The 13,609-nt window shown below is 41.7% G+C and overlaps 1 protein-coding gene across 3 annotated transcripts in view; it reads right to left on the bottom strand.

The window, feature by feature from the left end:
* The window catches only part of PANK4 (pantothenate kinase 4 (inactive)), a 29,780-nt gene extending 23,735 nt beyond the window's left edge, over positions 1-6,045 (bottom strand). For all 3 annotated transcript variants that reach the window (XM_032763868.2, XM_075060191.1, XM_075060192.1), the window contains exon 1: positions 5,989-6,045. The gene's annotated coding sequence lies outside the window, so the exon portion shown is untranslated. The remainder of the gene's footprint in view (positions 1-5,988) is intronic.
* Between the last annotated feature and the right edge of the window lie 7,564 nt (positions 6,046-13,609).

The following is a 13,609-nucleotide window of genomic DNA, read 5'->3' as shown; positions in this document are numbered from 1 at the left end:
CTGAGAATAGGCCATCAGATTGGTCTTGTGAGGTTCGTGGGGACTCATAAAATCCAGGAGCACAGGAAAGAGTCACTTAGGAGAAGTTGGTAATACATGCTCATCCTTTAAGTATTTGAAGTGTCTTCAATATTCACACAATCAACATATTAAGTAAATGGCACAGCAAATATAGGTATGATCTTTCGCAAATCTTGAGTTGACTCATTTCCCCCCCCCCCCGCCCTGTTGAGTACCTTTATCTGCTGTGGCAGATTTACCCAAGCTGCTAGCTATTAGATTTCCACTTACCCAGTGTCTGGTAGGCCCCACCTACACATCTTTCACCAGCCTGTCAACATTTGTTGCTGATCCCTTTGAAGCAGCTTGCAGCATCATCATTTCTACGGAAGAAACGCAAGTTACTCGGTTATTCTGTGGTTGCGGCTTATCTTGTCTGAAGCTCAAATTCTGCAGAATTAGTAAGAGAGGTCATTTCAAAAAAACCAGCCCCCACCAAACCAAACAGGCATTCCTTTATTCAGATCTCCAGTGACTCTCCCAGCCTATTTAGACGAGCTTCACATCGATCTTGTACCCCTTCTCTCCAATCAGGCCTAGATGACTTATGCGAGTAACTGTTGAAAGATGTCGTCCCCCCTGACCCCGAAGACTGTGGAAATGAGGAATTGTGGCAAGTGTCCTTCCAGTTTGTTGACTCGAACTTTTAGGTATTGCTTGCTCTCTGGCAGGGGTTGTGGAATCTCCATCTCTGGAGATATTTTAAGTGTTAGGTAATGATCTACTAGGATGTCTAGACGTATTGGGTCCTGCCATGAGGGCATGAGATCTGGATCTCCGGGGGGGGGGGGGGGGGGGGGGGGGGGGGGGGGGGGTGACCTTCTCGAGTTCTTCCAGTCCTAGAGTCTATGAGAACTCTGTCCATAGACTGCATGTGCAAAACACGGAATATGCCACCTTTTCATCAAACAAACTTCCTTAATGCCTTCAGAATTCAAATTAGGTTCACAGGCTATATAAAATAGATGTGTCCCAGTAGCCTCTAGTATATTGGGCTTCATATAATGTTTCAAGAGCAGATTGCAAAAACTAGCTCAGTATCTTCACCTCACCCTGTGTTACGTGATACATTTCTAGTAAAACTGCAGTGAAACTCATAGAGCTATCTGGATCAGTTCTTTATACTCAGCATCTTTCATCCTTCCTGTTCCTGGACTGCTGGTTGTAGCCTAGCAACTTTCACGGTTCAGCACGAATGAATTCCAGTGGACCTGCCACACAGCAGCGCACTCATCCCCTCTCGGGTTGGGGTGGCGAAGAAGGCCGAGTGGGCTTAGTAGATAGGATGAAGTGGGATATGTCTCAGGTATTTAGGTCCAAGTAAGCTTAAAGAGAAGGCCGTCTGTCCGCTAGAGAGTATTAAGAAAGCACCAAATAATCAGCAGCAGATTAGTCCTGCCATTTCTGGATCCCCCCTGCTATACAGTTACAGCTATAAACCTTGTTAGAAGCCTAGCCATGTTGCTCTCACGCCAGTAAAGGAGACTTGTTGAAAAGTCGTCGACTCATTGAATGTTCCAAAAAAACACTGCGAATCTGTTCCTCTCCTTTGACCTTCCCCTCAATCACTGATATGTAACGCGTCTCTGGGTAACAGCATTTAAGTCACTGAATCTTGGGACACAGAAAACCACCTTGATTCACAGTGTTGCGTTAACCAGCAGCACCCGACTAGGCTGTGGATTGGCAATATGGCCTCTCTTTCTCTGCATGTACAAATCCCTGAAATGCACAGGAATGAGCTACCCTCTTGCCTCGATTTACTTGCAATCACGCAGGCGCCTCTCCTGCACACTCATAGGTCAGACGGGACCAACATTGTCATCTCGTCTGACCTCCTGCACCAAGAGGCCATAAGAACCCTACCCATCCACTTCTATAAAAACGCTAACCTATGTCCGAGGTATTGAAGTCTTCACAATTGTGGTTCGCAAGACTAAAGCAGGATTTACCAGCAGTGACCCATGCCTCATGCTTGCGGGGAAGGCGGAAAACCTCAGGAGCGTCAGCGCAATCTGCCTGGAGGACATTCCTTCCGCCCCAATATGGACATCGCTACCTAGTGTGGGCAAGATCACCAGCAGTAGTCAGGAAGAATTCTGTGCCGATAACTCTGATTCCTCCATCCCAACATCCCATCGGCGGCATTCGAGCAGACCTATCTGCTAAATCAAGGACAATTGCCAGTAACATCCATCTCGACTTGCTGCTCTTCAGAACTTCAGATTGAAACTGAACCTGGAGTCAGATCTTCAAAGTCTGGCAGCTCATTCATGTTGGAACGGGCACAGAAACTCAACAGGTACAATGGAGCAGCCTGCTACCTCAAAATGTAACCAGTGAGGGAAAGCCTATTAAAGATAAAAGGGAATTTACCCAACCGCCCCCTGCACCAAATCCTAGAAACTGGACAAAAAATCTCTATCCCAGGCGTGTCAGCTTTTGCCCACTTGAGGTATTTCTTATTGCTTTGTCCTCTGTGTTTCTAATGGAGGGCTTTTTTGGTGGATTGCCTGGATTTATACACTAGTATCACAGAGGCATGTTATCACAGCTCAGGGGCCCAGGCTGGTTGTTTAAATAGCAGCAGTGACAAAAACCCCCAGGGGGAACAAAGAGCATTTAATAGAGACTATAAAGATAAACTGGCACAGTGCATTAATGGGCAATTAACGAAAATGCTGTGGCGGATAGTGGTTCTTAAGTGCAAGGTTGGAATCTCATTCTCCACCACATGGTTTTCCTTCTTTTGTTCTAAAGAGACCAACAAACTGAAGGCCTCTTATTAGCCCCTGTATTTCCTTTTCTACCTTAAACTGCATTTCAAGATACCTTGTTTTCGTGAGTAAAGCTCCGACCCCAGAAGTTCCCTCCGATGAACTCCTCCAATCCATTCATTTGTCCCCTGTTTCCACCTGATCAACACAAGTTTATCAAACATATCCATCATGGATATAAGTATGAATTTAATGCGCAACACACTATAAACGATTAACCTATGGACATCCAGCAATGGAAGGACTGCACACAGTATGAATAAATGCTGTCAACAGGCAGCTTCATGATCGACATCCCAGGTGTGAACATTGGACCATGGGGAACCTATACGATTCCAATACTCAGCGGATACATTTAGCCCTTGTTCTTTATACAGACTTGCTGCATGAAATTCAGTTTATGTTTCCAGGCTGGCTCCTTTAGAGTCGAAGTCCCTTCTGCTCGATGGACAAACTACAATCTCACAGTATCTGTCAGAGTAGGGTTTGCTTACGAGCCCTGGCCAATTCCTCCCTTTTTTCTCCCCACACTGTTCGTGTGCCAGCTGTCTACTTGGCTGCCAACTCACAGAGGTGGCCGCATTTCAATGCGAAATCTATCTTATGTAAAAATTTGTAGCAGCTCTGTCTTTAGATTGTAACTGGGTTCTTGCACTGCGAATACAAGTCCTGCAGCTGGACAGTCGCTGCTCGCTCATGGACTCGAGCTAAGGGCTACAGAACTGCAAGTGTAGCTTTTGGCTCCCGCCCGAATGACTGGGCCAGCACTAGTATTTGTATTGCAAGGCGACTACCCTGTTGTCTAAAATGGTTTGCGTACATCACAGCACAATCTTGATTTTGAGGCTTGGGTACTTCTACTCATAGTTACAAATCTAAGAAGTTATCTGTAGGCAGAGATTCCTTGTTCTTTGTTACGTATCCAGTATAGACTTTGAAATCCTAATTGCTCTATATCTCTCCTCTATATCTGGCCCACTTGTTACCATATAGCTTTTTATTTAACCAGGGCACCTTGCGATTCTCGACGAATCGGTGTGCTTTATCGCAGAGTGCTTTAATGGTTGGCCATGATTTTAACTGTACAGCATGGCATGGGTGCATTACTAGATTTACTTAGAGGATATTACTATGACCACCCACCCCTTGTCACTTGTGGAGTTGGAACCTGTTGTCACTAACACACTGTACGTGCTTCTTGTCAATAAACTATCCTCTAAACTTTGCGCAGGCAAGCATTTGCCACCCTGCTACCCACTTTCGTGTAGGGAGAAGTTCAGCAAGATTTAGAAGCAGGTTATTTTATGTCTGCTCAGAGCATCCATCTCAGGCTGAAGGCTTTGTCTTACACGAGAATGCTACAGCAGTGCAACTACGCTGCTGCCAGTGGCTGCGTCTAAACACTACCTACACTGACAGGAGGGGGTACTCTCATCAGTAAGGTAATCCACCTCATCCCGAGACCTAACAAATGCGAAGATGTGATTTCCAGCATGGACCGCCCTACGCTTTTATTCCCCACGTGGCTGCCAAAGTTTTATGATTTTTTGTTGCGTTTTTTTTTTTTTTTTTTTTGAGTATTTGTATGTCTTTGCAAGCTATTACAACTGCCTCTTTAACCAAGTTTATCCCAATTAACGGGACAGATGGTAGTCCAGGGAAAAGCAGGTAAAGATTATATTAACAAAATGGGAAGTCAACATGGTGCCCGTTTGATTCTTGTTTAAATTTTGCGTATCAACCCGAAAGAAACAAATGTCATTCTGACCAGCCTTATTTGTAGATCTAGATGACTACCGTTTCACCCGTCTGAGGACCCACACACACACTCTCTCTCTCTCATCTTTCTTCTCCTCTCTTCTTAATGAATAAGTCAATGGCTTCTCACTTCCCTATAGAAACCCAGAGCACTATTGGCTAAACAAATAAGGGAAATATGTGGATGATTTGTTTGAATCGGATTTCGTATTCTGGATCTTTCTTGTGTATGCAACACCTCTGGGGTATATTTTTAACACAAGTTACACCGTTAATTTTAGGCAAGTCTTACCATTCTTCTTTATCCACCCTAAGAGAAACACACACTTATACAGAATAATCCTATAAGGACCATATGCCTTTAAAATTACCTTTTTTCACACAAATCATACAAGTAAAAAGCAACCACTTGGCAGAAAACAGAAATCAAAAATCCTTCTTAATGGCTTATGATTTTGGACCAGACTAAATAGATTTGTGTTGTACAGAAACTATTTGCCATAGAAAATACAATAGTTCCAGGCTAAGATTCCAGAGCTTTGCACTTTTGTTCGGACCTGGTAGCATCTATACCAGAGCTTCAAATTTTTATTCCACTGTGATAGTGTATTCAGAGATAGGAATGATAGCTTTTGATGGAATTCCTCAAATGAATCAAGACTTTAGAAACTAGAGAAGAATCACTTTTTTGCCACACTGAAGGCAGCACCTCTGAGCCAGTCGAACTGTCTAACAGCAGAGTCACGGTAACCCAGTGTTTAGACACAAGGTATGATTACACGTGCAGCTGAATCCAGGGAGATTGTAGGGAAGCAGATGTCTAAACTATTGCTGGAGTTTAGCCCGGACCCTGAATTAGACCTCTTGTGTCAACTGGTTAGATCTTAGTGACCTTAGTTACTTTCAACTGAAGACGGCATGTATGGCCCACAGCACGCCGACGACTTGCTTAGGGGAAATTCAGTACAATACCAGAGGAGAAGTATCTCCTACTTGAATCTATAATCACCTTCTGGAACTTCCTTGTTCCTGATCAGAGGGTAGCCGTCGTTAAGCCGTTCCTGATCTGTAAAAGCAAGGCAAGATCCTGTGGCACCTTCTAGCTAACAACTATTGGGCATGAGCTTTCGATGGGTGACTACACTTCCATCAGACGTATTCACGATGAAAGTCATGCTCACTTCTGGGTCTGTTAGTCTATAAGGGTGCCACAGGAACTCTTTGCTTGCTTGTTCCTTGATGTCACCATTCAAGCCCAGCCCTGCTAAGCTTATAAGGTCTTCGAAGATTACCGTACAATACATAGGCTGCAGTCTAACACTTCTAGTGACAGTATTTTATCTCTTTTCAAAAAGAGAGTTCATCCCTACTGAGTTCAACAGTTTCCACTTACTTCAGTCCAAGCTTCTTCTTTCAATAGGTCTTTGAATTGTAGGCACCACCCCCTGTGCTTTGAGCACTTTTCAGTTTCTGTGTTGACAAGCTTGGTCTTTAATGAAAATCTAAGCAGGTTTAATGTAAGTGTTCTCAAATTTGATGAAGTGCACGTCGCAGCTGTGATCTCTCTGGAACTGTATTTCATATGGAGATGGCATGTTCTATGTCCTAAAAATTCCGAGTAAGTATTTCTTTATTATTTCCCTTTTAAACATTGTTATAGTCCCAGCCTTTCACAAACTCCTCAGGTAAGGGAGATTTCACAAGTGACTATGTTGCCACTGTTGTGAGAGAACTTTCCTTTTTTTGTTTTACAACCTGCTACTATTATTTTGCATTTGGTGACCCCTGCCTCTTGTATTATGGGAATAAGTACATAACTTCTGTTCCTTATCCACTTTCTAACATCACTCATGGATTTTATACCTCTATCATTATCCCCCACTTGTCTCCTCTTTCCAAGCTAGCGGCCTAGCCTCTTTTAATTTTCCTCGTATGGGACCTCTCCAAACCCTAATTCATTTCTAGTTGCCCTTGTCTGAACTTTTTTAGTTGCTAGAAGTATCTTTTTTGAGTGAGAAACCACATCTGTACCAGTATTCGAGATGTTGGGCGTACTATGGATTTATTAGCGCAATATATATTCTTCAGTCTTATTCTCTATCCCCTTTTTAATGATTCTAACATCCTGTTTTGCTTTTTTTTCCTTTTTCTTGCCCCTCTGCACTGTGGACTTCAGAGAACTATCCGATGACGCTGTGGTGATCTTTTTCCTGGCTCTTGTAGCTCAATTATCCCTCATCATATTGTATGTATAGTTGGGTTATTTTTCCATGTGCATACTTTACATTATCCGCATTAAATGTTCATTTGTCATTTTGTTGCCCATCACTATTTTTGAATCTTTGAAGTTCTTCACATTCTGCTGGTCGTCCATCTTGGTAGTTTATATGTCTTAACTATCTTGAGCAGTTTAGTATCATCTGCAAACTTTGTCACCTCGCTGTTTACTCCTTTCTCCAGATCATTTATGAATAAATTGAATAGGATTGGTCCTAGGACTGACCCTTGGGAACACCACTAGTTACCCCTCTCCATTCTGAGAATTTACCATTAATTCCTACCCTTTGTTCCCTGTCTTTTAACCAGTTCTCAATCCATGAAAGGACCTTCCCTAGAACTTGTGTTTAGGACTGACTCCCCTCCCACTCTTCAGCAGTCTTACATTTTGTATACATCAACTGCATAGAGTCAAGCATTCCTTAATACCCAAGCCCAGGAAGAGTACAGTATGTATGAACATTGGCTCAATACATGAGAGCCAACACCAGGGACTTGACATTTGTGTCAGGAATGTGTCTTGTCATCCTTGTGAAAATATGTCCAAACTATCACTCTGGGGTGAGGGGGATCAAACGAGGCAGAGATCATGTGAAAAAAATAGTCTTTGATTATGTGATCACATACTATCGTAATGCACATCCACACGGTGGACAGTTAAGGTTGCCTGTGCAACCTCAAATCTGGCATTTCCTAACTTTTGAGTGCTTGACTTAGAAGCCTTAACATCCTGTTAACAAGTTTGTTGTGTTTGCATAATGAGTGTTCTTAATGCAAGCTTGGAACTAGAACTGTAATAAGCTTCCACAATGAAATATGAGAGTCAGTTGCCAAAACTGGGCCAAAAGGTTGTTTCACCAGAGATACTGAATTAAACTCTATAGGTGTGAACAAAAACAAGGGTTTCGCACACACTTTGAACCTGAAATGCAAATATCTACAAGCAGTTAGGTGCACACTCAAAACTTCCCGCATTACAGGATATAATGCAGGACAACAATAATTGATAATTTAAGTTCTCAAGTAGGACAATTGCCCTGGAATTCCCTTCTTGACCCCCAGCTGCCTGACTTCCACCCATTCTCAAAATCCACTTCAAGATGACAAATTTAGACATGTTAGGCTTGTTTTTCATTTCAGATACTGTATGTACATTACTCACTCAAGTGAGCACACAACCTTACTGTCATTACCTACAATTCTTCCTTGTGCTAAGCCTCCCATTTTGTTTTTAACACCTCTTAATTTAGGGTGCAAACTTGTAAGCCCTTACTACAGTGCTTCAGGTCAATGGGACTCCTGACAGTAGGAACCATGAAGGGTTTGCAGGATTGGACTCTAATACTATGAGCAACTCATGGCAAGAGCTGTGCTCTGAAGTACTGTGCACTTCTATAGTGCTATATAATTAATAGATATTCCTGGTGCCATCTGAAAATTGATATTATGGAAAATACCCTGTGTTTCAAATTTCCATTTTTTTTTCTTCTCATGACTGCACACGTTAGCAGTTCTGGTTTGCTATATAATGCAATTCTTACCTTTCCGGAATGATCAAAAGATCTCACTCTTGCTACTTTATGCTGCACAGTTGAATAATAAGCCAACTTGGTTAACGACCCACCTGTTATCAAAAACAAGACATTATGCATCTCAGATTCAGGGTCAGACAGAAGTTAGATACTTCTTAGTATTAGTTACCTAGCACAGTTTTAAGAATGGCTTGGCTTCAAGCAAAGCTAATTAGGTGAAGCTCTTTATTCAGTGAACCAAAGAACAGTCATTTGGGGACTGTCTTGGCATAGCTAGACCCAGATGCATTGCTTGAAGGTGGAGGCTCCACAGGAGGCACTCAAACCCAACTGATGCTGGGGTAGCTGAAGATGAAAGGAGGTCATGAGTTCACTTCCTAGTTACTTCACAGTATGCATGTAAGCAGACTACTTGCTTGAGTAAGGGCTATTCAGGTGATTAAGGGTTTGCAGGATCAGAATCTTAACCTCCAGCCCCTCCAAGATAGCTAAACTAGGCAGGGAAGGTGCTCAAGGCCATGAGGTGAGAGCATATCACGGCAGGATTATAACTCAGTCCTGTCTGTGCTCAGACTATGCCTGGGCTTCAAAGCTCTAAGGAGGGGTAGGGATGGGAGGAAAAAGTCACACATCCATTGCTTATCTTTGTTAAACTTGTTTAAGAAATGTCTAAAATCCTGCATGTTTTAACAAACTTGATTAATAGATTTGCCATGTTTGTTGTACATGAGGCATATTGCTCAAACAACAAAGTTTCACTTGGAACACTTAAGTAAACATTAAGTAATCTTCAAGGACACTGCAAAAAGTCTCTGCTTCTATTAAAATAAAGGAATTTAAATACTGAATAACGACATCGCTGAGGGATTACTCTTGGCTTCAAAACTGATCAACATCCTAAAAGAAACAAGCTGCCTTAGGTGCTTCATGCAATGAAAAACAGACCCTTTTCCATGCAGCTGGATATTTTTAGGGGGCCAAAACCTGAAGTCCTTACACAGGCAAAAAACTCACTAATCTTCAGTGAGTAACTAAGAATTTTGCTCAAGCAGAAACTAAATAAAAACTTCAGCTTTTGGCCCAGAGGCTTCCCCCAAGTCTGCCAGGCAGTGGAGGTCACAAACTTCTGGTGACCATAACATCAGTGTACATCCTATTGTTTCCTCCAAAGCATCAGCTTGCATGTCTAAAGATCCTAAATGCCCGATTCTCCTCTCAGCTATACCAGTGCACACCACGTCACTCCACTGAAGTCAATAGAGTTAAACTGATGTAAGACTAGTGCTAATATATGCAGAGAATCAGTCTCCGAAGCTCACATTTCTAAAGGTATTCAGGCATTGCTCTGCACAGTGTTGCAAAGCTTAAGTCACTTGTGAAAATGGGACTTAGGCCCTGCAACACTGACTGATTCAACCCCTTAAACATCTGGGTCCAAGTGATTCGCTGACAGACTCATTAGGGATATTAGATGTTGAAAAATTTACACGTAATGCACGAGCAGTAAGTGTTCAAGAAACTTGTCTTACCCAAGGATTCCCCACCCAAAGCTCATCTCACTCTAGCCCTTTTCTATGAAACTACATATTTTAAATAGTGAGTTCTTTTTATATAGCTTATTATGCAGCGCTCATCACTCTGACTTAGTGCCTTCCAGTAGTGCAGTAAGCAACACGACTAGCTAATAAATTTAAATCTGCTTTCAGCAAAAATTGCGACCAAACATACACACAACCTTTTAGAAGGCTGACATTCTTTTTTTCTAGCCCAGGATGCACAACTCCTTGATGAATAGTGGGCTGACAATCCAGGATGTCTTATCTACTTAGCCACAGAACAAATACAGCATAGACAATGACTGTAACAGCTTCCCCTGAGATGCCTTGCCAGGGGAACTGTGTATATGTATCCATGCAGCCCTTGGCCTCGTTCTGAAAGTGCAACACCACAAACTCATTTCACTCAGCATCAGCAGAACTGTTTTTTGCCTAACTGTTGGTTTTCCTCAGTCAAGTTTAGATTTGACCTTAGAAGCAGAAAACTTTTTCCCCCCCATGAAATAAAACCCCTTAGCACAGCCAGGCTCTCTACCTGAGGTAATGAAATCAAGCTTTCAAACTGAATGTGATCATTTTTAAGGTTGTACATCATGAATTATGACTTTTGCTAGACAGAGTATTAGACGATTAAAAAAACAAAGCTTTTAAACTAACAAGTATCCAAGCCATTTTTAATGCAGTTCTATAAACTGTTGGCAAAGGCCAATATAATTACAAAGAGATGTTCTTAGGAAAGTACTTGTTCAATCTAACTATTTTATAACTGCCAAAATAATTTGAGACTATTTGTTTTACAATAATAATTTCTTAAGGCTGTTGATTAGAATGTCGTAAGTGCTTGTTGCTTTGCATTACATAGAAATACTTTGACAGGCACATTACAAATATGCTTTCACATGAAATCTATTTCTCTTGCTTTAGTTGATTACATTTCCAGTATTTAGTGCGGTTGTCATCCAGAACATGGGAAACACTTTACTTCGTACAAGTAAAAGGGGAGCTTTCAAAAGGGTTTGCTTCAAACCCATCAGTAAATGTGAAATAAACGATGTGTAGACTTCAGTTCACCTTTAAGGCTTCTTGATTATCTAACACACATTCTTGCACTGAGCAAAGACAACCTTCTTGCTGTTCTGTTTCTCCAGTCCCATCCCATACAGGGACTACCCACTCTGATGAGCCCACCCAAAACACATACACACAAAAACCCACATCAGAAAGCTACTAGACCTGCCAAAAGGTTACAAATGTATCTAGAATGAGCTACTACTGAAACATGTAAAGAGCTCACTCTTCCTACCATCATGTAAAAACAAACCCTTACCAACAATCTTGTGTTAAACTCTAACTGGAATTCATATTTCTGAATTCCTTTTCTCAACAGCCTGATCACTAAGAGGATTTTTGGTAAGCTGATTGTCTTCAAAATGGATCAGCATTGCCTATGCCCCAAGAAACCCAGCATGACCAAGAACACACAGAGAACCAAATCTGAGCGCTGACTGGAAATGAGTTTTTAAAACCCTTTAGCCACCATTGTACTAGCACGTCTGTTTTCTTCATAATTTTCTTTTAGCTTCTGACTTTTGGACAGATGTTAATTTACAGGAGTCAATGCCCAAATGCCTCTGGGTAATTGAAAGGGAAATAAACCCCTATATTAACCACATGTAAAAAATATGATTTAAAAGGTATTATGAGCTACACATCGCATAACTCCCTCCCCTCCACCCCCTACACCTACATACAAAGAAACACGTCTTAAACCTTGCACTGAAAGATGCCAGGGATATGTGGTAGCCAACACAGGGAAAAGAATTCAGAATCACAGATCCTGAAGGAAGATAGTACCTCCTCTCCTCTTAGAACAGAGCCTAGGAGGATTCTAGGTCTCAGGCTGCTGTTTTGCAAATAACTATACAATTAATTCTCCACCTTATGTCTCCTCACCAAATAGCTGGATCAGTGTCCCCTTATTAAGAGCTGCATTTCTCTTAGAAAACATACAATGCACTCTTATGGTCCACAGCAGTGTTCCGGATGCTGAACTGCCAAATCTCTGACACAGCCTGTGATTTTTTTCCAAACTCCAAGTGAAAAATCTATATGCACTAAACCATATCATACTGCTTCACTAACTGATTCCTGGACTGCACACATTCCATTGGTAAATTCAGTGTCATGCTTCCGCAAACTAAAATTTGTAGCACTAAACACTTGTAATCTAGGCAAATGAGGAAAGTGGTGGTTTGTTTTGTTTTTTAAAGAAGTGGTACAGAGGCGACACTGAGTTCCAGATAGATTAAGCAGCATATGATGGTCAATTCCATAAGACCAATGATGACCATCTATGGTAATAAAAGCAGTGAAACTTAATAACCCTCAGACCTTCCCATTCTGATGCATCAGCTGAAACTGTCACTTCCAGTTGATAAGAAAATAATTTTACCCTTTTTCTTTTTTGAAGTTCAAAAAAGAAATTCAGAGATCAACACAAGCTTGATGGATCTCTGCTGAGAAGGTACACTTGCCTTCCCAACCTCTAAAAATAGGGAAATACAAGAGATAGGGACGCTCTGAAATTAAAGTGGTGTTTGTAAAGCACTTTGAGATCCCTAGATGAAAGTAACTACAGAAGCAGAGAGTTATTTCTTGATATCTACCTTGCACTGGAATTCCCTATCTAGCTAAATTGCTTTTAGCTTTCTTTTCCCAGTTTGTAAAGACTTAAAAATCTGTAGTGGACACTCACTGTGCCTGGGGTTTATCGCTAACCCACTGCTTTAATTCTATTCTGACTCACTGAAAGGTAACACTAATTTATTGTTTACTGAATAAGGACTAAAATTTAAAGAATAAATAACTGCCCCTTCAGAGGAATTACAAAGGGTGATCAATTGCTAATATATCCCTGTCCCTCTTCCATCCCAACACTAACTGACCACACACACACACACACACACACACACACACACACACACACACACACACACACGATTAGTCTGCAGTTCTAGACAGTTTCAATTCAGGGTCTGCATTTGACATTAACTTCAAATCTAATGGGGAGGGGGAAAGCGTTCCTTAATAAAGAACTCCAAACAACTTCGCCGACTTGTAACAGTTGGAACAATAAGAGGAAAAATGCAAACGGTCCAATCCCACTCCCCTAGACTTCTATGAAAGCAGGAGTGGTCCCTACTACAAGCAGGATTTTGACCCTGAGATGCTTCACTTGCACCTAGAGGAGTATCTTGCCTCCCTTTGTGTCATTCTTGCAGTGATCAAATGCTGGCAAGAAATATGAAAAGCTGGGGGAAATCTATCCCTTCAGCCTCTCTGTTCCCTGGCATAAAGGTTCAACATTGTTCCAACATGAAACATAGTAGTTTCATCTTCCCATTTAGGTTTTCATTTTTTGTTTATATTGTGACATCCTATGCACCTTGGTTCAAGATGTCAAGACCTTTGTGTATATGCCCATTAGGGTTTCACCAGTGCATATTGGTACTTTCACAGAGGAAAAATCCCATCTCCCTGGGTGGCTGCGGGAAATGCACACACATCCAGCAGTCAGCTGTCAATATTGATAGGCTTTTGGCACCCTATAAATTCAGAATTTGGTCCTCCCTCCACCATCACCCCCACA

The sequence above is a fragment of the Chelonoidis abingdonii genome, chromosome 23 (assembly GCF_003597395.2).
Source record: "Chelonoidis abingdonii isolate Lonesome George chromosome 23, CheloAbing_2.0, whole genome shotgun sequence".
Taxonomy (NCBI): Eukaryota; Metazoa; Chordata; order Testudines; family Testudinidae; genus Chelonoidis; species Chelonoidis abingdonii.
This window is presented reverse-complemented; position numbering and strand designations above follow the sequence as displayed.